The following is a 25,656-nucleotide window of genomic DNA, read 5'->3' on the forward strand; positions in this document are numbered from 1 at the left end:
TCCCCTCTGGTGGTAGCCAGTGTATGTTAGCAGCTGCCCTAGTGATGAGGCTGCTGGCTTTGAAGATTACTGTAAAGCTGGAGAAAGAGGGATAGGAATAAGCTAAGCTATAAAGTTACAAGTTCAGGGCACCTGGGTGGTTCATTTGGTTAAGTGCCTGACTCTTGATTTCAGCTCAGGTCATGATCTCAGGATCCTGGGATTGAACCCCGAATGGAGTCCTGCATCAGGCTCTGCAATGGGCAGGGAGTCTGCTTGAGGATTTCCTCTCTCCCTCTCCCTCAGCTCCTCGCTGCCCCACACTCCAGCACAGGTGTTCTCTCTCTATTTAAAATAAATAAATAAATCTTAAAAAAAAAAAAAAAGGGCTGCAAATTCCACTGTTTACCCTGAGGGTCAGCAGTTTTTCTTGAGTAAATGCTCCTCTGTTGTTGTTGTTTTTCAAAACTCAGTTAATACCTAGAGTTTTGAAAAAGTAGATTTTGAAATATTGTCAGCATTTTGATTATTTTTGTTGAGTAGCAGATTTACAGAGGACTTCATTCTCATTATTTGAGTTTTGATTTTCCTATGAGAAGTTCTACTGGTATTACTTTCAGTGTCTTGTGACAGTTGCTTTACATATTCTTTTGTTCAGAGTGTTTAGTTGAAATCAGTAGTAAAGATATGCTGGCATATGATTGCTCTATCTTAACTGTAACTAGGAACTCGACAGCATGTGCTTTATTCAAATCAAAGCAGGAATATTATATGGCAGACTTATTATATTCATCACTGACTCATAAACAACAACAACAAACTAATTTTTTAAATTTTCAAAGGCCATAATAACCAAGATTATTGTAAATATGTTTATGCATCAAGTGTTATTATACCAAAAGAGTAATTTTCCTTATAATATATATTTTATAATGTATATTCAGTCAGGTTTAATATTAAAATAGTTTTAGTTCATAAAATGTTTTGATTTGTTTATTAACAAAAATGTGAATAATTTATGTATGTGTAACAAAATAAAATCTTTTTGGACCATATGAAAGGCCACTTTAGACATTGCTTTAAAGGCACTAGTTATCATTCCATTTCTGGTTGTTATTAAGTGAAAAGTATTTTTTAAAAAAGGACTTGTGAAGTGGTATAGGATTTAAGGATAGATGTTCACAGACTTTTTTCATTTTCCAAGATTTGAAAGAGTTTTCTAAAAATATACACTCTATGTTTAGCACATTGTTTTGAGTCTAGAGTAGAGCTCTAGACCTTGCTTTAGTTTAGGTATCCATAAACTAAAGTATAATAATGTATGTCAGATAGTGGTGTTTTAAAATCACAATTTGAGAAACATTGAGATAGGTGCTACGGTAGTCATAGCACTCCCCAAACATTCTACAATGAGGTCAAGGAAAATGTTCACAGAATTGGAAGGGGAGGTGAACCATGAGAGACTATGGACTCTGAAAAACAATCTGAGGGTTTTGAAGGGACGGGGGGTGGGAGGTTGGGGTACCAGGTGGTGGGTATTATAGAGGGCACGGATTGCATGGAGCACGGGGTGTGGTGCAAAAATAATGAATACTGTTATGCTGGAAATAAAAAAAAAATAAAAAATAAATTAAATATAAAAAAAAAATGTTCACAGATACACATTATTTAATATTAATCTTAATGTTCATTTGTGCTTAATAACATCTATATTTTAATAATAAAAAAGATAGTAAAAAAACTAAATATAGCACTATGTATGAAAAATATGTCTTAGTCAAAATTTTACTTCCATTGGTTTACTTATCCTTTGTAATAACCATTTTGGATGGAAAAAAAAAAAGATTTCCTGCTCAAAAATTCTAGAATCTAGGTGCAAAAAGTATAGAAATAGAACACAGTGGTGGTGAGGCTACCAGGGAACATATGTTTTATAATTCCACACAACAGATTAATATATTTCTCTATACTTTATAAATTTAACATAATTCCTCTAAAATGTATCAAAAAAACATTGTATTCAAATGCTCTGATGATCAAGAAGAGAGCCGCAAATTACCATAGTAATATTCTGCAAATACTATTTCATTCATAAGCAAAATGGCTTTTTGCAAAAGAAAAAGGAGAAATGGCATATATAGGGAGTGGTGTTATCATTTGACACACTTCATTTCTGGCATTACAGATTACATAATTTTTCTCCACCTAGACAAACATACATTATTATAATAATGTATTTATGTATCTATCTTTTTTTCTATCTATCTATTTATTTTTATTTATTTTTAAAATTTATTTATCAGGGCATGCACCTGAATGGGGGTAGGGGCAGAAGCAGAGAGAGAATCTCAAGCAGACTCTGCACTGAGAGGGAGCCCGACCCAGGGCTTGATCTTAAGACCCTGAGATCATGACATGAACCAAAACCAAGAGTGTGATGTTCAACCAAGTAAGCCACCCATGCACACCTGATTATTATTTAAATTAAGATAACCTAAACTTGGGAGAATTAAGAACATTCTGTCTTTCCAGGAGAAATGGAATGACACAAAATTAAAACTATATTAAGGAATTATCAGGAAAACCTAAAATGATAGGTTAAAGTATTTAAGCTTGAATTATCAAGACAATTATATCTGTGCTTTATTGCACTACATTTTTTGAGACACAAACTTAATCTTATTTTTGTTACCATGGTGAAATCTTAAAAATGATTTCTCTGAATGTTTCTTTTGTTTTTTTTTATTATACTTTTGGTTCTATTTTAGACCCTGAATGCTTTAATTGTCATCTCTTAGCAGTCGAGGGACTAAATTAAAGGAATTGTAGGTGAAAGAAGTGATAATTTTTTCATGCTCTTGGATAGACATCAAAGGAAGAGGGATTTATTTTATTCCCTGTGATTTTCTTTAGGTTTTGGGCACCAACAAGTATCATCAGAGAACAAAACTTCCAGTTCAAAATGAAGAAGAAAAAAAAATGCTTCGCTAGCAAAAAGTGGTCTCAAACTGAGGAAAGGTTTTGAAAAGGGTATTACTCGATCTCTGCACACAAAACCAGCTCTGAATGAAGGAAACTGTTTTCATTTTACAGAACTGTTTGCAATGGGAAGAATGTGATGTTTGCAGACAAGCATATGGCAAAATCATACTATTTTCTACAGTTGTCAATCAAACAATTGTACCAAGGAAAAAGAGTGCCTCGAGGAACTCATAAACCAGTCAGTAGGTGAGTGAAGACACACACAGTTGACTCCGGTTTTAGATGCAGCTTTCCACCTTGAATGACCCCTTTAGGAATATGGGGAGTAAATAGAGGAATTCATGGTTTCACATATGTGAAGCCTCTTCCCAGCCACTGCCAGCCCAGCATTCTCATTGCTGCTACGAAGAATCATATATGATTGTTTTTAGTAATATAAGGATATTCATCTCTTCAAGGATTTGGGTAGAATGTTTGAGGATAGTTACTATTGTCCAGAGTTTTCTGTTTCTACTGTTGGACTCAAAGCAAATATACAAGAAACAGTAATGAAGGTGTATAAAGCTCTTAAGAGGTCATTAAGTTGATGTAAACACACCCATACGTATTTGAAGATCTGAAGATATGAACTATAATTATTTAATGCTCACTGACAAGAGGCTCTATTCTTCTGTACTGTTGCATTATTTTCATTTTAAATATAAATATATAGAATAATTTCTCCTTAGATGAATGGAATGAAATAAGTCCAATTGCTTACTTTATGCAGGTAAAATCTATATAGTAGTTCAAGACACTGTCATTTCGGATAGTTCTATCCCATACACCAAAGAAATCTAACATCCTATTCAGCAGTGATATGTAAAGGACTTAAGAAGTGGCAGGGTACAGGCCCTGAACAATCACAGTGTGGCATAGCTAATCACAGTGGTCCTGGCCACAGATAACCAGCAGGATCTTACCGAGCTTAACCATACCAGGTGATGTGTCAACACTGGTCCTCTCGAGGTATCTCCGAGTTCCCAAAGGCTCGCTTTTCAAAAGTCAGCTCCAATTTTCTGCTTTTGCACCACGACCACTTTCTATACTCTTTCATGGCTTTTCATTTACTTTTGCCAAAGCTCTATTAGTCAAAAAAAAAACAAAAAAAAAAAAACCAAAGCAAAAAATGAATTTATTAGGTCGCTATTAGTTTATAGAATCTATGGATCTATGGGTAATCTCGAGATCCAGAAACCTGAAACAGGAAATAAAGTAACAGAAATCAGAGCTGCTGGTTAGTGGGTGGCCCTACTGCCAGGCTACCAGGATGAAACTTTGAGTAGTCCCTAGATCTACGCATTGTTGGCTGAGGTTCGTGTCCTGGGCTAGAGCATTTCCTTTGTAGGACCTCGGTTCATTGGAACTTGCATTATTATACCAGAAAACCATTGGTTTAAAATTTCCTATTCTATTATCCCACTGTTAAAAAGTCCTCAGACAATTTTTCCATTCCTCACTTTATAATCCTCCCTACTTGCTAGATTCCTCTCCCTACCAAGAAATCCTGTACATTTATTAAAAATTGTGAGCCTTATTGCAATTCTTTCCTTTTAAGGTTTTTCATCTCTCACCTCATGGATTTTCTTATAATATTCCTAAAACATACATACATACTTAAACCCATAAAGTAATTTTCTTCCCCCAAATGAACTTCCTTCTTTGCTAAATGGTGTTAGTTTTCCTCATCAGAAAATTAGATGCTCTACCTAGTGATAGTGTAGGGTTGTTATCTTCCTGGTGACAGTGTTGGATGTTGGGACTGTGTGTCTCCTAAAAATACTTTCAATGGGAAATCATATAGCAAGGGGTGGGGGGACATTGTTTTGTCAATTTTTCATAGTAATGGTCATTTATCCCTACTTCTGTTTATAAAACTAATAGTAAACTTCTTTAAACTATTTGTGTCAAGGAGTTTGCAAGCAATGAAAACATCTATATTTAAATATCTAAAATAATTTTTACATTATTAATATGTGGAAAATTAAAAACACCAGTCTGAGAACAATATGAATTATAAATATTTAATATTAAATATTGCATTTAAATACTTTGTAATAAGAAAGCATTTATTAATTGTTTATCTGTATATGATATTAAGCTAGAAGAAACTTAAAAACAAGTTAACTAATGTGTTCTAGGCCCAATTAGTCTGTGAATGATTAACTCACTTGCTTTGAGCATGGTGCTAATGAGGCCCAGATACCAGGTTTGATTTCCCCATGGACTGGCAAGTTTGGCTTTTTGCCATTGCCGCATATTTCACTTCTAACTTTCATAAGGAATTCTTACACATAGGTCAGTGGGCATAAGGACAAAGGAGATACAGAGTATATATGCACATTTCCAAATTCATAAACTCAATTGGAAAAACAAAACATGCACTCTTCAAGGGGAGGCTAATAATCTCCATTCCCCAATAACACTTCCACTTCTAATAGTATTGACATTGTTAAAAATGAACAAACCCTGTTTATGCGGAATGCTTGATAGGGTGTAAACAGCACCTTCGTAGATGCTATAAGCATTTAAAGATACTAAAACTCTGTACATCTATCCATTTCACTTATACACTGATAGGACACTGAAAGGTAGAAGATAATTTGAAACATATACTTCAATAAGAGGACTCTAAAACAATTAATTACACATAATTTAACTATTACTTCACTGTTCAAATGATTTTTGTATATGAAGCTTAGTCATATTTGTTTGCTTCAGTTTCAATCCCTTTTTTTTTTTTTTTTTTAAGAGGAATGCAGAGACTATGTGGGGAGGGGCAGAGGGAGAGAAAGACTCTTAAGCAGTCTCCATGCCCAGAGCAGAGCCTGACTCGGGACTTGATCTTACAACCCTGAGATCATGACCTGAACCGAACTCAAGAGTTGGAGGCTTAACCAGGTACCCTAGTTTCAATCTTTTTTGAAATTTTGTGTCAATGTCAAAAATTGTTCTGGCTGCACCTTCCTTAAGGTACAAAATTCTACGATTAGAATGGTTTTGTTCATTTTTAAACAATAAATCAATAAATGAACATGTGAATTAGAGTGTAAGAAGTATTTCAAAGATTGAAAGTTAGTTGTCTTGGCATATTCCAGGGAGGTGGGGATACAGACAAAATAGGAGAAGATGATTAAGAGATACAAACTTACAGTTATAAAATAAATAAGTTATGGGTACGAAAAGTATAGCATTGGGAACAGGGCCAACAATATTGGAATAAATTCGTATGGTGACAGAATGTAACCACACTTATTGTGGTGAGCTTTTCCTAACGTACACAATTATCAATTCAGTACACTGTATGCCTGAAACTAATATAATTTGTATGTCAACTAAATTTTGTATGTCAATTAAAAATTTTTAAATAAACCACATCTTCTTGATCCATTCATCTAAAAATTTTAAAAATAATAAAAAAAAAGAAAGTTAGTTGTCTTGATTTCTCTCTCTGTCAAGTGATTTTTTTTTGCTGCATATGTATGAGCTATTCTCAACTCTCTGTATTCTTGCATATCTTGCCTGAGGAAATTATGTAGGTCTTTAATAAGAATATTGTAAAGATTAGTATGTTATTGCTTAAAATGTATATTTTGGACATTAGGCGTTCTATAACTTATACGGAGGTGAAAACAGGTATTTAACCAAATAACTCAGGTTAAAATTAAAATTATTCCTGAGTTTTGAGGTATTATGCTAGTTTTTTTTTTTTTTAATTTTCTGAAGCCTGAAAAAATGGTTTATTTCCTCTAATTTTTGTATCAGATGTATTTTGGTAACTAATGGGAGGCTATAAATTTTGTTAGTATTATGAATGCCTTACTAAGGCTATCTTTATATATAGTTCTGATCAATAAAAAAATCATCTTTGAAAGATTTATTAAGCTTGACTAAGGAATTAGTATTCAGTTCAATGAAAAGTGACTCGAATCTGCTTTACATGGACTAGACGATTTTTAATGATTTCTATCTAAATGCAACATTCATTAAAAAGTAAATATCTTATTCCTAAAATAATTACATACTTTTAAAAAATATAGTGGCAATATGATTTAATTTTAATAAAGAGAACGCTGGTATGGGCTATATGTAGGATCCAAGTTTCTAAGCATTTGCTGTCTTCTACATTTTTAATGTTTCTTTTGATTATCAGGGGAAATTTATGAGATTGGGGATGCTATAGGGAGGTTTTTGTAGTGCAAAGTCCCCAAAATCACAATTCAGGGATAACATATTAAAGAAAGATAGAGGGACATTATGGAAATTAAATGGTAATTCAACCATTTCTAATTTCAACTATCATTTTTTTTAAGAGAGTGGGAGAGAGAAGGGAGAGAGGGAGAGAGAGAAACTTAAGCAGGTTCTACACCCAGTCTGGTCTCTCAGAGCTCAATCTCATAGCTCTGAGATCATGGCCTGAGCTGAAATCAAGAGTTGGACACTCAACCAACTGAAACCCCCCAGTTCAGTTGGCACCCCTCAACCATTATTTTTAAAACATGGTTGGTTATAGTAACAGAAGTAGGAATTACATGAGGCCCTGGCCCCAGCACTTACTAGTCAGTTCAAAGTGGGCACCAAGTTTCATAAGAAAACACAGATATCTAGCTTGCAGAATGAAGGCATTTTGATGAGTCCATTCGGATTCTAGAGTACTAATAAAGGGTTATTGCTCTTTTCTGTTTTTTACTCTGAGACTTTGCAGTAGTTTCTGGGAATATTTCTTGGAAGATTTTCATTTTTTTTTCCTTGCTTTATTTTTTGAAGACATTTTTAAAAAGTTAGGACAGCAGCAAAACAACCTTTGAGAATATTGGATTGGTTAATCATTTCCCGGTCTCTTACGTGTTGAAAATAGAAATTATGAAGATCACAAGGGGACTGGATTTCCTCTAAGAAGTCATAGTTTATTTAGAATGTGTCCCTTTGATCTCCCATTTATAGTCATCTTGTGTTCATTCTCTGAGTCCAACAGATCAATTCCAGTGGAAGCAGTGTTTTCACAGTAATGAGCTCAAAAGGCAAAATTGCCAGCCTAAGAGCAATTTATGTACATTTGCAGTTCTCAAGGAAGTCGAGGGTGAATATGTAACTTGCAAAAATATTTGTTGATATTTAACATCTATCATCAGGATTAAGTCACTAGCCACATGCAAAACCAAAACCAAACAAAAAAACTGCTGAAAAAACATCAGCACTTAGTTCAAACTTTAGTAGTTCCATTGATTCCCTGATAGAAGGTGAGACATCTGCATTTATATATCACTCAGTAAAGCATGGCTTCACTTTAAACAATTGGTTGTTCTAAATTCCACTCTTATTTTATTCCAAGTTTTTTATGCATTTGTAAAAAGTGATGGGATAGTAGGCAATGAGTTGCCTTCATTAGCAAAAGAAGATTTTTAAACATTTAAAATATACCAATTTGGGGGTGTCTGGCTGGCTCAGTGGGTTAAGCCTCTGCCTTTGGCTAAGGTCATGATCTCAGGGTCTTGGGATTGAGACCCTCATCAGGCTCTCTGCTCAGCAGGGAGCCAGCTTCCCCCTCTCTGTCTGCCTGCCTCACTGCCTACTTGTGATCTCTCTCTCTTTTTCTCTCTCTCTGTCAAATAAATGTGTAAGATCTTTTTTTTTAAAGATCTTTATTTATTAATTTGACAGACAGAGATCACAAGTAGGCAAAGAGGCAAGCAGAGAGAGAGGAGGAAGCAGGCTCCCCACAGAGCAGAGAGCCCAAAGCGGGGCTCGATCCCAGGATCCTGGGATCATGACCTGAGCCGAAGGCAGAGGCTTTAACCCACTGACACACCCAGGCGCCCCAAATGGGTAAAATCTTTAAAAAAAAAAGAAAATATACCAATTTTATATTATCATATGATGCTTCAACTAGAGAAAAACAGTGCTTTCTAATAATTGTTTGATGTTTTAATCCAAGCTACTAAATCAAATCTTTGAAAATTTGAATGATATAATTAAGTTGAGTTAGGGATTCACCATTGAAAATTAAATTTTTATTTGCAGTGATAAGAATATTAATTTCCTGAGAGCACAGCATCACGGCGCAAACATTACTCTTGCTGAATTAGGAAAACATTGGAATACAAATGTACTTGGAATTGGCAGTGATGCACACAAAACTCATATTTTGTCATGCAAACTGCAGTACTCTAGCTATCTAAATATGAGAAGGTTGTTAAAATTTGCAAACATTTCTATATATGCACAGTGAATAAACTACAAAAATTCAGTGACGAAGCTGTTAATACAAAAAATGCCTGTACCACAGCAGTAGATGTCACGTGTCTTTGCTAGTTATTGTCAATTAAATTTTGGAAGTGGTTTTGCATTGTAATTATTGGAAAGAAAGCCTTCAAAAAGAAAGATATTAAAATATTCCATCCCTTTAGGGATGCCTGGGTGGCTTAGTCAGTTAAGTGACTGCCTTCAGCTCAGGTCATGTTCTCAGGGTCCTGAGATCTAGTCCCCCATCAGATTCTTGCTCAGCATGGAGTCTGCTTCTCCCTCCGCCTGCCTCTCCCACTTGTGATCTCCTCCGCTCTCTCTCTAGCAAATAAATAAATAAAATCTTTAAGAAAAAATGTATTCCTTTAAAAAATAAGAAAAAAGATGAACAAAAATCTATGAGAGGTTCAACAGTTTACAAGTATAAGTTTGAAATTTTATTATTGTGATTTGGAATATGTCATGTTGTAGGAAGAATCTCTTGATGGATTTCTTGTATCCATTAGTTAAGTTTATATTCTATACTGGTAAATGGAATGCATTTGAATGGAATTCTGATTTCTAACATCTATATTTGCTAAAACATTCCAAATAATAATAAGCTTTAAAAGTGTATTTTATAAATTTTGACTCATAAAAATATTTCTTGAAGAAATATACTCAAAATGGAGATAAAAATGGTAAGACAAATAATTTATACATTTTTAATGTAAAAAATTGGAATTGAGAATCTTCTCCATTTAATATATTTTTAATTTTTCTTTCGTTGTGGTCAATAATTTATCAATTGCATATAATACCCAGTGCTCATCACATCCCATGCCTTTTTCAATACCAATTATTCAGTTACCCCACCCCCCCACTGACCTTCTCCATTTAATATTATTTCCTCTGAGCTTTTTGGGTGTTTCAACATCCGTTGGGATACTTTACTCAATTAACAATATTATGACCTGAATAGGCAGTCATATGAAAAAAAAATCTGTTGAGAGACTTTGAATATGCAGTCTTTGAATAGGCAGCCATATGAAAAGTATATCATAGGGAATATAATCAATAATATTGTAACAAAAGCTATTATGACCAGCAGAAAATAGATCAGCTGAAGACAACTATCTTTAATGTTTTTAAACATAAAATAAAAGTTTGAAGATTACATAAGTTTTATAAAAATGTAAAAATAACTAAAGCATATTTTAAAAATATACTCCCAGATATATATCACTTCTATTTTATTAAAGACATTTGATTTATATATAAGTAACTTATATATAAATATATATTAAATTATATATCATATGTATAATAAACACATACATCCAGAATAATGATTCTGCAATTCTTCTTATGGTATTTTTTTAAATTAATGTTTAATTAAGCAATAAAATGAACCAATTTTTCAAAATTTAATGTAGGCATTTTTATTTTTGAAAGAACTTTATCTTTGAAAATAGTTTGTGAAAACAACTATTTGAAGATCCATGGTAAAATAAAACGTCATCATTATACAACTATTTAATAAAATTGTATGATTTTAATTATTTTTAAAATATTTTTTGCACATATTTGAAAAAGAGAGAGAGAATGAGAGAGAGAGGGAGAAATAAACCCCCTGCTGAGCGGGGAACCCTGAATGAGGGCTCGATCGTAAGACCCTGAGATCATGACCTGAGCTGAAAGCAGCCACTTAACCAACTGAGCCACCAAGGTCTCCCTGATTTTAATTATTTTAACATATTATTTCTCATTCAAAAATGTCTTACTTGGATGATACATGATGTAATTTTATATACACAATATTCTTTTTTTTTTTAACATCAAATGTATTATTTGCTTCAAGGGTACAGGTCTGTGAATCATTAGTCTTACACAATTCACAGCCACTCACCATAGCACAATGGTGCTATTTCTCCTCAATGTCCATAAGCCAGCCACCAGATCCTTCCCCCTACCCCTTAGCAACCCTCAGTTTGTTTCCTGAGATTAAGAGTCTCATGGTTCGTCTTTCTCTCCAGTCCCATCCGTTTCATTTTTTCCCTCCCTACCTTCCATGACCCCTCTCCTGCCTCTCAAATTCCTCATAACAGAGAGATCATATAATTGTCTTTCTCCGATTGACTTATTTCACTTACATAATTCCCTCTAGTTCCATCCACATCATTGCAAATGGAAAGATTTCATTTTTTATGGCTACACAGTATTCCAGTGTGTGTGTGTGTGTGTGTCTATGTGTGTGTCCATCCCATCTTCTTTATCCATTCATCTGTGGATGGACATCTAGGTTCTTTCCATAGTTTGGATATTGTGGACATTGCTGCTATAAACATTTGGGTGTGTGTGCCCCTTTGGATCACTACGTTTGTATCTTTAGGGTAAATACCCAGTAGTCATCACCTCTTCCATCAGATCTAAATTAAGAACCAAGGTGCCTGATGGAATATTTGAAACAATATTTTTTCATAAAGTGTAATAATCAAACTTTGAGCACTACACAATTTTAGATAGAGAAGGAAAAACTGGGTGGAGTATCCCAGACAAAGGAAAGTAAATAAAGAAGGAGAGCAAAAATGTAGAATTAGCCTAAAAAATATTGTCAAAAAGGTGAAGGAGCATATGTGTAAAACTAAGAACAAAGCAGTCATGAAGGAAGGCCAACTGTAAATATAGCCTCTGAGAAATATTGCAGTTGATACAAATCTAGTGGATGGATTGAGGAATAGTCTGCATAGAGCTCAAAATAAATTTAAGCATTAGAATATTGGGTTAATATCCTTCAGAGACCATTGGGAAGCCACAAAGAGAAATATTAAGGAAAGAAAAAAAAGTATGGGTGATAAGATAAAACAGAAATGTTGTGATCTTTAAATTAAAAGACCCCACACAAAAGTAAGAGTGGAAGTAAAGAGGGGTGCCTAGGTGGTTTAGTCAGTTCAGCATCTGCCTTGGGGTCACTCAGGTCATGGTCTCAGGATCCTGGGGTGGAGCCAATCAGCATTGGGTTCCCTGCTCAGAAGGGATCCTGCTTCTCCCTCTCCCTCTGCCTCTCCACCATGATCATGCTCTCTCTCTCTCTCCCTCAAATACATAAAAATTTTTTGAAAAAGAAAAAAAGAGAAGAAAATAAAATATTTAAGGAAATAGACTCATGGAACATTGACTCAGAATTTCTCCTAGTTAAGGAAAAGTGAATTCAGATTGAAAGGTTTCCAGTGCTGCCATACAAAACAGATTCTAAAATTTCTACATATAGACACATTATGTTAAAACTAAAGATTTAAAAGATAAAATCTTCCTGAAAGAAAAAGCCAACCATCCATAAAGAAACAAGATACAGATTTATTTCAATTTTCTCATTAGCAATAGTGAGTGAGTAGGAGAATAAGAAATATTTTTACAGGGCTGAAGGAAAAGAAACTCAAGTCAGGATAATTTTTTTATCCCACACAACTGCCATTTAGAAGTGAAGACACAAAAAGAATTTAAGCATACAGAGTTTCAGAAATTTTAAACTCATATAAAGACTCTCTTGGAAAATAATCTTGGAAGAGGTAGTCCAGTAAGAAAAATAAGTCCAGAATTCTTCAAGATAAATGGATATGTGAGATATGCCAGGTATCTAGTTTCCAGCACTATTCTATCTTGAAATACATCAAATGCAATGTCTTTCCATGACTAAAACCTGACTGACACATGGGTCAAAAAACAAAAAATTCAAAACAATAGATCCAGATGACATAATGATGAAAAGATGAAAAATATATTATTTTTCATAATATGAAAAAAATATTAATCTTACAATGCTTTTTCAAAATTACTAAGCAAAGCTTTATAGAACTTGGATGAAGAAAATGATCTGTGCAGTCAAAAATATTTCTTTCCTATAATGATAGATGGAGTCAGTAAAGGCTAAGCAAAAATATTTAAAAGTTAATCACCAAGGATAGCTGTAAAGATGGCCTATGGTCTGTACAATAAAAAACTATCAAAGGTAATTTGTGTAAAGAGAAATGTATGGAACACTTTAGATTTTTTTTTTTTTTTTTTTTTTTTTGACAGAGAGAGAAATCACAAGTAGGCGGAGAGTCAGGCAGAGAGAGAGAGAGAAGCAGGCTCCCACTGAGCAAAGAGCCCGATGCGGGGCTCGATCCCAGGACACTGAGATCATGACCTGAGCCGAAGGCAGCGGCTTAATCCACTGAGCCACCCAGGCGCCCCAAGGAACACTTTAGATTTTAATGAAAACAAACCTACTACATGTCAAAATTTGACAGCTAAAATCAAAACAATACTTATGGGGAAATTTATAACTGTAAATATATGTCTTAAAATAAGAGTAAGAGACACCAATAACTGGGTGATCCTACTGGAATAAAATAGAAGAAAATTTTAAAAAATAAAGGTAGACATAAGTGAATAAATACATTAAAAACATAAATAAATTAAAATTAGAGAAACTATTTTACAGATTAAAAACCAGACATTGGTGGCACCTGGGTGGCTCAGTGGATTAAGCCTCTATCTTCGGCTCGGGTCATGATCTCACAGTCCTGGGATTGAGCCCCATATCGGGCTCTCTGCTCAGCAGGGAGCCTGCTTCTCCCTCTCTCTTTGCCTGCTGCTCTGCCTACTTGTGATCTCTGTCAAATAAATAAAATCTTTACAAAAACAACAACAACAACAACAACAAAAACAGACATTGACAAGAAATAGAGTAGGGAGAGAAGAATAAAATTATTTAGAATTACAGTATGAACTTAATCTTGTTTCTACTTTCTTGTAGAAAGTATTCATGTAGAAATACATTGTCAAATATATTTTCATAAGTATGTATACATATATAATTTCAAAGACACAGCAGAGATTAAAACAAAAATAATATACAAAATTGATTAGTTACACAGTTGAAAAAAGCATAAATAGATACATTCCTAAAGGAATATAAAATGAAAATTGACATAAGAAAAAAAAGAGAACTCCAAAAGCCATTAACATAGTTAAAATAGAAATAGAAGGTTGAAATATGCAGTTATTAAGCTTGAGTTAATAAATATAAAGAATGATTTTGATATAATTTTTATTTTAATTCATTTATTTCTACATTTCTTAGTTGTAGAAAACAGAAATTGACCCGGCATTTAAAAGTACTTGTTATATTAAGCTTCCTTCCACGGATCAATGGAATTTATTATTTTTGGTGAAGAGTAGGCTAATCAAAAAGGGTAAGAGCTCAGTTTTTTCCCCATTCACAGCTCATTCTTTCACACTTGTTTTTCTTACTTGTGGTCCACTGTGCTGATTCACCCTTATCCTGTGGCTAAGTGCGACCCTTTCTAAATTTGTCCTAAAATATTTGCACAAAGGCAAATTTGTCCCACCTGGTATTTGTGGTCTTTGTTTTTCTTCCATGTGATTTACCTTGTGCTTATTTTTTCTGAACTTAATGCTGTTTGTACTTGTTCCTTTCTCTAACATGTACTCATAGAGAAATGTTAGGCATAAGCCATTATAGCTCTTAGAGTTTACCCGCAGAAATATGAGATCAAATAGTCTTTAAATATAACTTGATTATTAACCAGCATCTCTAGGGACAATAAATATTATGCAAGATTCTCTGGTAAATAACATTTTTGTCAAATGTTAGGATTCCAAGAGAAAGGTATCAAATTATGAAATTATAGAACAGTTTTAAATATGATGATGTGTCCTGCAAGCATAGTTTCTGTACTGCTTAATTGTTCTGTTAATTGCAGGTTAAAGACTATAGTAAAGTATATGAAATTCTCTTTCCAACATTGAACACTAAATACATAAGGGATGTGGTGGTATTGTGAACTGGCTCTTTTTTCCCCTGAAGTTCGTCCGCATATTATTAACTTGAAATTCTCATCTTTAAATATATATATATATATATATTTTTTGAGAATGACTATAGAAGGAGTATCTCCAGAATTTTGCTGTTCTAATGGCCATATGTGTTTTTCTTTTCCCCTTCCCTTCAAGTTCCTTCCCTTCTCTTTCCTATCTTTTCTTTTTCTTGAGATCATGCTTTTTATTTCTAATGGATCCGTTATTTAAAACACCAACTTGTGAAGGATAAACTCCATTTGTGAGAGAAATCACAGAGTGGTGGGTAGCACTAAAGCTGAGGAACAACTTGGATTGTAAGATGAATTTCAAGTCCACAGCTTTCTGATTAACTTTGCACTGCTCTGTAATCTCCTTTCTCTCTTTCCCTGTTACAAAGACCTCACCCTCCTGACATCTGGGTGTACTCAGCTTACTTCTTGAAGTAAGTATCGGTGAGATGTTTCGAGATTTTAATATTGCCAATATTGATTTTGGTGCAAGTGGCAATCACAGATTTCTGGTGTGTTCTACACAGAGGAACTCAATTGAGGGCCAGAGATCCAGTTGCAAGTAGCAAGCCACTGTTCAGTTGCTTCAGGAAAAGCACACTCTTGCCTCTTTGGCTCCCAGTGAGGGTGATCAAGATGGTGCCAGGAGTGAGGCTAGCTCACAGTTTTCTCACATGCTGACTTACAGCACCCCCCCACTCCCTGCACCATGGCTCAACAGCTTCTGAGGCTCACCTTCAGTAGGATAATACCCAGAAATTTTCCAAAATGTAACCACTTGGGTACCACCATTCTTGTAACCAATAACCATTTTCCTGACAGTAGCCAGAAATCTTCTCCTTTTGCTTTTCAACCTTGGTTTTAGTGGCTCAGTATTTCCTCTTGTACAAAGCCTCTGTGGAATACAAGGCCAATCAGGAATATCTTCCACTTCCTTCTGACTAGGACATGGTTTCGGCTGCCATGGGTTTTCCCCATCTTCTGCATTGTCGAGTTGAGGTTACTTTTCTCAACCTTGCCACCAGTATCAGTTATCTTGACTTCAGATTTCTTCTTATTATTATCTGACATCTCAACTTTTTCACTCACCATCTTGCAAGATGGAAAAGAGCTTTAGATCATGTTTCTTAACTGGTCAGCACTACAGGAGTCTTTGCAAGATCTGGACTAGTGACGATTGAAGACAGTAAACGGTTGGGTGGGAGAGCCCCTGCACCAAAGACCTACCTCTTTGCAGGTTGGTCTATATGTACTTTACCAGTATCTTATTAGTGAACCACCTTCAAACCCTAAAATGTATGGATTTAATTAAATTTAACTTCAGTCTTTATACAGAAGTACTTCACAGTGAAACAGGACACTCCATGGGTAAACATAAGTAGACTTGTCATTAGATCAATCAGCACCTGCTGTTACAGATAGCTTCATGGCCAAAAAATTAATTAATTAATTAAATTTGAATATAGGATGCCTTCATCTTTCTGCACATTTCCATGCTTAGAATGTCAAGCATGAATGTGAATTCCAGAGGAAGTGCTATTGCAGAGAAGCAAAAGCTGCTTTCCCCATTCCTACTATAAGCTGCTTTGAACATCATTTCCAATAAATGTGCCAATTTGGTGAATGGTGTGAGCCAAGGTCTGCTGATTTCAAAGCCAGCTGACATCACTGAAAATATTTCATTTCTGTTTTTTGCATGCAGGATCAAAATGATGAAAGCTGACTTGTTCTCTTATGATTTAGAAAAGACTTAGTTTTGGGTCAAAAATCACTGACAACTCTACCAAATGTTTTCTTTCATGTTGAGTTTTCCTTTACTCACTCACTAACTCACTAACTCACTCACTCACTCACTCACTCACTTGGAGAGCTTGAGTTCATTACTAGCAATCATTGCATTTACCTTGCTCTAGCCAGCTGGTAGTTTTGAGGACTAGAACTGTGGTATTGGAGCAAGGGACTGGCAAAGGCTATTTGGAGGTTGGAGATCAGGGCCGGTCTCCAGCTTCAGGAAAGAGTTTGAACCAGAACATCAAGGCAAAACCATAGTCATGAGAACCAAGCAGTTATTATGCAAAAACAAAGATATTTCAAAAAAAAATTGTAGCCCAAGTATATGAGCAACACAGACCAATGAAAATGTGTTCCTGATGAGGTGTAAACCTACAGATAGCTGAAATGCCTATAAATCTATAAATCTTGGTGCCAGTCCTGGACTTTGCTTTTTCCCTGTCCAACTATGGGTCTTCATAACATTTCTGAAATGATGAATTTTCTAGAGTTTCCAACGAATACTGTGGATGTCAAATCTATAATTCCCTTAATTAAAGGAAGCTGGAATCATTAGTTTATGCAGAAGAACACTGGAGCTTTAGAGAGCTCTGGTCCAGATGGTGACAAAGGAAGATCATGAACTTGGCTACTCCATGGACACACCAAATCAATACCAATTTATGGAACAAAATTCCTCCTGAAGAAGAAAAAAACTCTGAAGTTTTAGAAATGCAACTATCCTATAATAGGAATAAAATAGTAACTAAATAATTTAAGCTACCCTTACCGTCCCTGCCCCCCCCCCCAAAAAAAACTCTGATGACTGAAGAAATACACTCATTTGGCTTAACTACTATGTATTAATCAAAACATCAGATAATTGTAAAACCTTTGATTTGCATTTTGTCCATTGTGTATGGACCTAATGTTCAATTTTTTAACATAAAAATTGTCCCTCACCATAGTTATATTCTCAAACTTTCTGCCCTTCTTTATACCGTCTTCATTCAAGACATTCAGAGAGATCAATTCTTTCTCACCAAGTAAAGGATGACTATGTCTCTCTAACGTCATCCTCTTTCAAACTCCAATATGTTATCTCAAACCAGCTTCTAACATCTCCCACCTCAAGCTGCCTCACAGTAGAATTTTATAATTTATCCCTTTCTGACAAATTTATTATGTAAATAAAGCACATTTTTTTAATAATTTAGGTGACTTTTTATTGCAGTATCAAAATAGGCTTTCTTATGAGAGATTATTCTTCCCTTGACCACCTATGAGACATTACCATAAGGATATATGGGTCAGGTGATCAATTGTACAGTATGAATTCAGTGGTCTCTGCCATGGTCCATTGGTCTGATAGGTTCCCTTCTTTAAAATATAGTTATTACTTAACAATACAGTTGCTTTGGCAACATATGAAAGGGTTAAATATGCAAAAACAAAGGAAGAAAGGAAGGAAGGTAGAAGGAAGGTACAGGAGAGGGAGAAAAGGAGGGAGGGAGAGAAGAAGGAATTGCCTGAACTTTTCATGCTGTCTGTCTGCTTTCAAACTGGCTAGCAGTAGGGAAGATAAACAGTAGAAGAAACAGAAAGCTGAAGCTGAGAAGAAAGAGAAAATGTCCCTTTTTCCTATTTTTGCTTACAGGTTCCAGAATTAGAAGGTAAATAGAAGGTACTTTAAAAATGATCTGAGATACATGGATTTGGGTTTTGGTCTCCAGGCACACTAGTCATTATGACTCCTATGCTCAGAATTTCTCAAAAATACTCCTAAACTGTGACAACCAAAAATGTTTTCAGATTTTGCCAAATATCTTATGAGGGACAAAAACCGTCCTCCCTGGGAAATACTGCTTCATGTGAAGGCAAGTCAGCCCATTGTACAGATGAGCACTTTGCCATCCAGGTTGCACCTAAAGTACTTAAAATACATTTATGATCATGCTTAAAATCCAACTCCGTAGATTTTCATGTAATTGCTCTATGTTGCAGTCTGGAAGGAGGTATTAGGTACTTTAAAATTCTAAAATGTCTAGCATACAGCTAGGGTTTAAAACCCTGGCTTGGAGACAGTTTGGCTGTCCCTAATATGAGACCTCGGGCTAATGAAGAGACCGTATTTCTGTACTCTAAAATCCCTTGTAATTTTGGAGCATTATATTCATAGCACATGTTTCATTCTCATGAATTTATGCATTGAATATCTTATGTCAGTACAAAATAAATCACTGAAATCTATAAACGTCTCCAAAATATCAGACATTCAGTATATTTTGCATGAAAGGAGATCTTGAATTAAATTTACTGATGTATTAACTATTAAGTAAAATTGTCTATATGGAACAAAACTTTCCTTACTACTTATGCAGGACCTCACTTTATCTTGTGTTAAGCCAAGGCAAGAAGCCAACTTCCTAACACATGTTTAAAGGTGCAGTTGGGTAGATGAACAGTACCTTTGAATATATGGAGCTGCCAATTTATTTTTTGTCTAAAAAACCCCAACTGCATTTTTTTGACAAATTCTCAAACCACTGTTTAAAAAGCAATAAAAATAAATAAGCACAAATCTCAAAGGCTATTTATTTCATACCCAAATATCTTAAAAATAATTATATGAAATCAACATGATTTGTGAAGTTAGTGAATTCACATGTTGAATTCATTTCTCTATTTTATTGGATAAAAATTTGACCTGACCGTATTTTTTATCTAGTGACCCTGAATTTTGGGACTACATGTATTAATACATTGTTTCCAACATATTTTCATCTTCTGCTCTTATTCTTCTCCGAAGTTCTTTGTTTTCCTGTTGCTTCTTATTTGGATAATCAACCAACACTTATAAACAGCTAAAGGCCTCAAACTTCCTAGAATATCAAAAATTTTAAGAGATATTTCAAAAAACTGACAATGTTTAAGTGCATTGTCAATCTTGTGGAAACAATGATGTTTATTTAATGAAGATCCCTTTAACTGTAATAAGTTTTGGTGTTATTAATAAAAACGAGTGCTTTTTAAGGTATAATACACATTTTGAAAACCTTTAGTGTTCTTTTTATGTTAAATAATCTGAATATTAACAATGAGAGTACCCAGTCCAGACGTTTAAAACCTAACAGTACTGTTCCTGATGATTTCACTGAAATCATGCTCAGACTACTGCATAGAAGTGCTAAATTAATGGTATTGAACCAAGTAATTGATTACAGAGTATGTATATATTCTTTTTAAAAAATATTTTATTTATTTATTTGACAGACAAAGATCACAAGTAGGCAGAGAGGCAGGCAAAGAGAGAGGGAGAGCTCCCGCTGAGCAGGGAGCCTGATGTGGATCTTCATCCCAGGACCCTGAGATCATGACCTAAGCTGAAGGCAGAGGCTTAACCCAATGAGCCACCCAGGTGCCCCATGTATATATTCTTAATATTTGCAAGCACCACTGTAATAACACATGTGAGATTCTGTCAGATCTTTATCATCTTCATTTATCATGAAGATTAATTTCAGTCAAACGTTTATTTATCAAAAAATATCAAGAGTTTGGGGTGCCTGGGTAGCTCAGTGGGTTAAAGCCTCTGCCTTCGGCTCAGGTCATGATCCCAGGGTCCTGGGATCTAGCTCCGCATCCGGCTCTCTGCTCAGCGGGGACCCTGCTTTTTCCTCTCTCTCTCCCTACTACCATCTCTGCCTACTTGTGATCTCTGTCTGTCAAATTAAAAAAAAAAAAACCCAACAATCAAGAGTTTGAAGTCCACATTTGGTTGATAGAAATTACATACAGGTCTTAAATATAAATAAAAATATATCAATGTTATAAAATGTTCAAAAGTGGAAAGTCTGTCAGTTTTTATTGATAATAAAAAGGTTTATAAAACTTCATTGAAAATTCTTGTCCATTTTGATCATCCATTTTCTCAATTCCAGTAATATTGTTAACATGAAAGGCACAACTTAAATCTTTTTTCATTATTTTACTTTTATAGTGTTACATTAGTTTCAGGTGTACAATAAAGTCATTCAACAATTCCATATGTCACTTAGTGCTCGTCTCCTTAGTCCCCACCACCTGCTTAACCCAACCCTCCCCACTCCCCTTCCCTCTGGTTAAAACTTTTTTTCTTTTAAATTTGTACTAAAACATACTTTAGTTAATGTAGTGTAATGTTTGCTATTGTTTTATAGTTTCAATATGAAGTCCCACAGAAGGGGATGAATCCTGACTTCTTGAACTTTGGAAATTTGAACTGATATGCAATCTTAAAAAGAAAAAATAAGTAGAAATCAACTCTAATTTTGAAGATCTACTAAGCTATATTAAGTATAATTATATTAGTTCTTATGTTTTGTTACTTATGTAATGTAATATATGTTGTCTTCTTGTTAATATTTATTTTCTGGTATAAACAAAGCAAGTATAATTTGGTTTCAAAAATTTCAGTTAATTTTACAATGTTAATTATTGTGTGAATGTGGAGATTAATAATATATGCAAATGATTCTCTTTTAACATGTTGCTCCTTCCCGTGTGTAGTGGAAATAATATTCCACATGTGGAAACCTAATATGATACGAACAAAATCTTGTTTCTGGGCACTAGTAGTAACTTCACTCTTCAGCAATGATACTAGTGTGGGTAGGCAGCAATAATGGAACTTCTACTGCAGGTATGGAATATCCAACATTCTGTCATAACTATTTCTGTCGCAAAGCCTCTGTCCTTTTCCCACTCCTTTTGGCTCGATCAGAAATTATCTTCTTACGATATCCAAAATATGATATATGGACGCAGTCTTCAGAATTTTAATTCTGGCTAATTAACTTTTGTGAATTAATGGAATTTTGGAAAACTATTCACTACTGTCCTTTTGCACATTAATTTTCCTAAGAAACTAGTAGCATGACTTCAGGAATGATTCTGTCCCTTACCACTTTAGTCAACACAACTGTGCTTCTCTGAGAAGGAGTTCTTTCTTCTGGATGGTTGCTCTAAAAGTGAAAATGGAAGCAAAATTGTTATTTTACCTTCCTAAACAATTTTGTTCATTAACACATTCAATGAGTAGCTGTATGGTACATCATACATTCTAGGCTTTATATCAGTGAATACAAGTTCATGGAATTTAAAATCTGAGTCTCCCCTGTGTAGCACGCCTACTCTGTATTTTATTTAATGTATTTATTTATTTGTAAAGATTTTATTTATTTATTTGACATAGAGAGAGCTCAAGCAGAGGGAGCTGGAGAGGGAGAAACATGTTCACCACTGAGCAGAGAGCCTGATGTGGGGCTCAATTCCAGGACCCTGGGATCATGACCTGCACTGAAAGCAGATGCTTAACTGACTGAGCTACCCAGGTGTCCCACTACTTTGTGTTTTAGACTCAATTCTTCATATCAGCAGTTATTGGTTGTGCCCCAAATTTAACTTTCTGTGATTTGTTGAGATATATATATATATATATTTTTTCTTTTTAAACATGTCACTGTTGAGATGGAGTTTTTCACCTAAATATGATTCTGCAAATGCATGAATAATTGATTTGTGATTGAAATCATTCTTTACACCTGAAAGTTTGAGTATCAGTATTATGATACTTACTGGTGAGAAACTAAAAGTTATCCCTTGGAGTTTCAGGAACAAAACAAAGATAGTCCCTCTCAGCACTCCTTTTCAACACTGTATGAGAAGATACAGTGTATCTCACTGTATGAGAACAAAGCAAAAATGTCCCCTCTTTCCAGTCCCTTTCAACACCGTGTGGGAAGTCCTAGTTAATACAATGAGATAAGAAAATGACAGACAGTTTATACAGATTGGATAGGAAATCAACTGTCTTTGTTTGTAGATGATATGATCATCTATGTAGAAAATCTGAAAGAATCTATAAGAAATCTTAGAACTAATGAATGATTATAGCAAGTGTTTAGGAAAAAAAGTTAATAAACAAAAATCAATTGCTTTCCTATATGCCAGCAGTGAACAAGTGGAATTTGAGATTAGAAAAACACAATACCATTTACATTAACATCCTTCAAAATGACACACTTAGTTATAAATCTAACAAAATAAATAAAAGATCTATATGAGGAAAGCTACAAACTCTGATGGACAGAATCAAAGAACAAATGAGCAGATGAATAGATATTTCATGTTCCTAAATAAGAAGACTCGATAGTTTCAAATGTCTCCTCTTCTTAACATAATTATATATTTAATGTAATTTTAATCAATATCCCAGAAAGTTATTTTATTGTCATTGACACACTGATTCTAAAGCTTATATAGAGGCAAAAGATCTAAAACAGCCAGTACAATATTAAAGGAGTAAAACGAAATTGGAAGACTGATATTACTCTGCTTCAAAACTTATTATAAAGCCACAGTAGGGGCGCCTGGGTGGCTCAGTGGGTTAAAGCCTCTGCCTTCAGCTCAGGTCACAATCCCAGGGTTCTGGGATCAAGCCCCACATCGGGCTCTCTGTTTTGCGGGGGGCCTGCTTCCTCCTCTCCCTCTGCCTGCCTCTCTGCCTACTTGTGATCTCTCTCTGTGTGTCAAATAAATAAATAAAATCTTAAAAAAAAAAAAGCCACAGTAATCAAAAAACATGGTATCTGTGAAAGAAAACGAAATAGATCAATGGAACAGAATAGAGAGCCCAGAAATAGAATCACATACATGTAGTCAACTGACTTTTAACAAAAGCAAAGGAAAAACAAGAGAGCAAAGATAGTCCTTTCAACGGATGGTGCTGGAACAACTGGACATCCAAGGAAAGGGAGAAAGAAAGAAGGAAGGAAAGAGAAGAAAGAAAGAAAGAAAGAAAGAAAGAAAGAAAGAAAGAAAGAAAGAAAAGGAGGGAGAGAAGAGGAGGGAGGGAGGAAGAAAGGAAAGAAGGAAGGAATGAATAAATGAATGGAGAACGGGAGGAAGGAAATAAGGAAGGAAGGAAAGGGAGAGAAGGAAAGAAAATAAAAGAAAAAAAAAAAGAAAAGAATAATGAACACAGACCATACCCTTCACCAAAATTAACTCAGAAAGAATCAGACTTAAATGTAAAATGCAAAACTATAAAATTCCTAGAATATAATATAAGAGAAAACCTAGGTAAGCTTGGGTATGGTGACAACTTTTTAGAAATGACCCCAAAGTCATGATGCTTAAACTAGCAAACAAGCTATACTCTATAGAAGTTAAAAACTTAACAGATATCTCACCAAAAAAGATATACTAATTGCAAATAAGCATATGAAAAGATGTTTTACATCATATGTCATTGTTGGCATTAAAATGATGGTGAGCTACTATTCGACACCTATTAGAATAGCCAGAATCTGGAATACTGGCAATATCAAGTGCTATGAAGATTTGGAGCAATGGGAATGCTCATTTAATGCTGGTGGAATGCAAAATGGCACTCCCACCCTGAAAGACAGTTTGGCAATTTCTTTTAAAACTAAACATACTCTTACCATACGATTAACAACCATTTTCTTGTATATTCACCCAAAGAAGTTGAAAACTTGTGTCCCCACCAATAGCTGAACAGATGTTTAGAGCAGCTTTATTCATAACTGCCCAAAATTGGAAGCAACCACAATGTCCTTTGGTAGATCAGTGGACTGATAAACTGTGGTACATCCAGACTACAGAATTTTGTTCAACACTAGAAGGAGAGAGAAAAGGAAGGAAGGGCAGAAGGAAGGGAGGGAGGGAAAGACAGACAATGAAAAGAAAAGAGAAGACAATTACATACCATACAATTTCCACTACATAACATTTTAGAAAAGGCAAGACTGTGAAAATAGTAAAAAGATCAGTGATCAATGGTGGCCAGTTCTTGAGTGGAAGAAGGACGGAGAGGTGGAGTGTAGAGGACCGTTAGGGTAGTGAACAAACCGTACGATACCATACATATGATAGAATATACAGCATGAAGGGTGAATGGTGATATAAACTATGGACTTTGGGTAATTATAACGTGTCAGTATAGGTTCATCATTTGTAACAAACGTACTACTCTGGTGGGGAATATGGATCTTGAGGACAGTTATGTGTGTTTGAGGGCAAGGGATACATAGGAAATTATGTATCTTCCCCTCAGTTTTGTTGCGATTCTTAAATAGCTCTAAAAAAAAATCTTTCTTTTAAAAAGTTATTATTTTTTGTCCTGTTGCTATAATAACCCTTAAAATGACAATTTTTTTTTTAGAATTATAACTTTAAAATTTTAAGCTATTTAACAAATGGTGACATCAAATAAGTATTTGTTCAATAGTTACCTATTTAATAGATAATTTGAATAATTAGGTAATCAAAAATATGGTGAAAATGAATATTAACTATAAATATTTGTATAAAATCATACTTTAAATAATATATTCCTTCACTTACCATAAACCTGTTAAGCAAAGAAGGTGCAATTATCCCTATTTAGAGTTTCTTATTTTCTCTTTTTCCTTTAGCCTTCATTGTTTTAAGTGAAACACACTTCATTCATTGCATTAATTTTTTTTTGAATTTTCTGCGTCTTAAAATGGCAGTGAATTTTGTCTGATTTGTCTCTCAGTCACCAAGGCCACTGCATATAGTGAGCTGTCAATATTTATTTTTAAAGTAAAGAATATATGAAGGAAAGAACTGATAAAAATGAGAGAATATAGGCAAAAGGAAGGAAGGAAGGAAGAGAGGGAAGGAGGAAGGGAGGAATAAAGGAAAAGGGAGGAGAGAAAGAGAGAGAGAAAGAAAAGAAGAAAGAAAGAAAAAGAGGGAA

The 25,656-nt window shown here is 34.6% G+C and overlaps 1 pseudogene; it reads right to left on the reverse strand.

Moving 5' to 3' along the window:
• Nucleotides 1–4,171: 4,171 nt before the first annotated feature.
• On the reverse strand, nt 4,172–16,190 carry LOC116582063 (annotated as a pseudogene).
• Between the last annotated feature and the right edge of the window lie 9,466 nt (nt 16,191–25,656).

Source organism: Mustela erminea, chromosome 2, assembly GCF_009829155.1.
Source record: "Mustela erminea isolate mMusErm1 chromosome 2, mMusErm1.Pri, whole genome shotgun sequence".
Classification (NCBI taxonomy): Eukaryota; Metazoa; Chordata; class Mammalia; order Carnivora; family Mustelidae; genus Mustela; species Mustela erminea.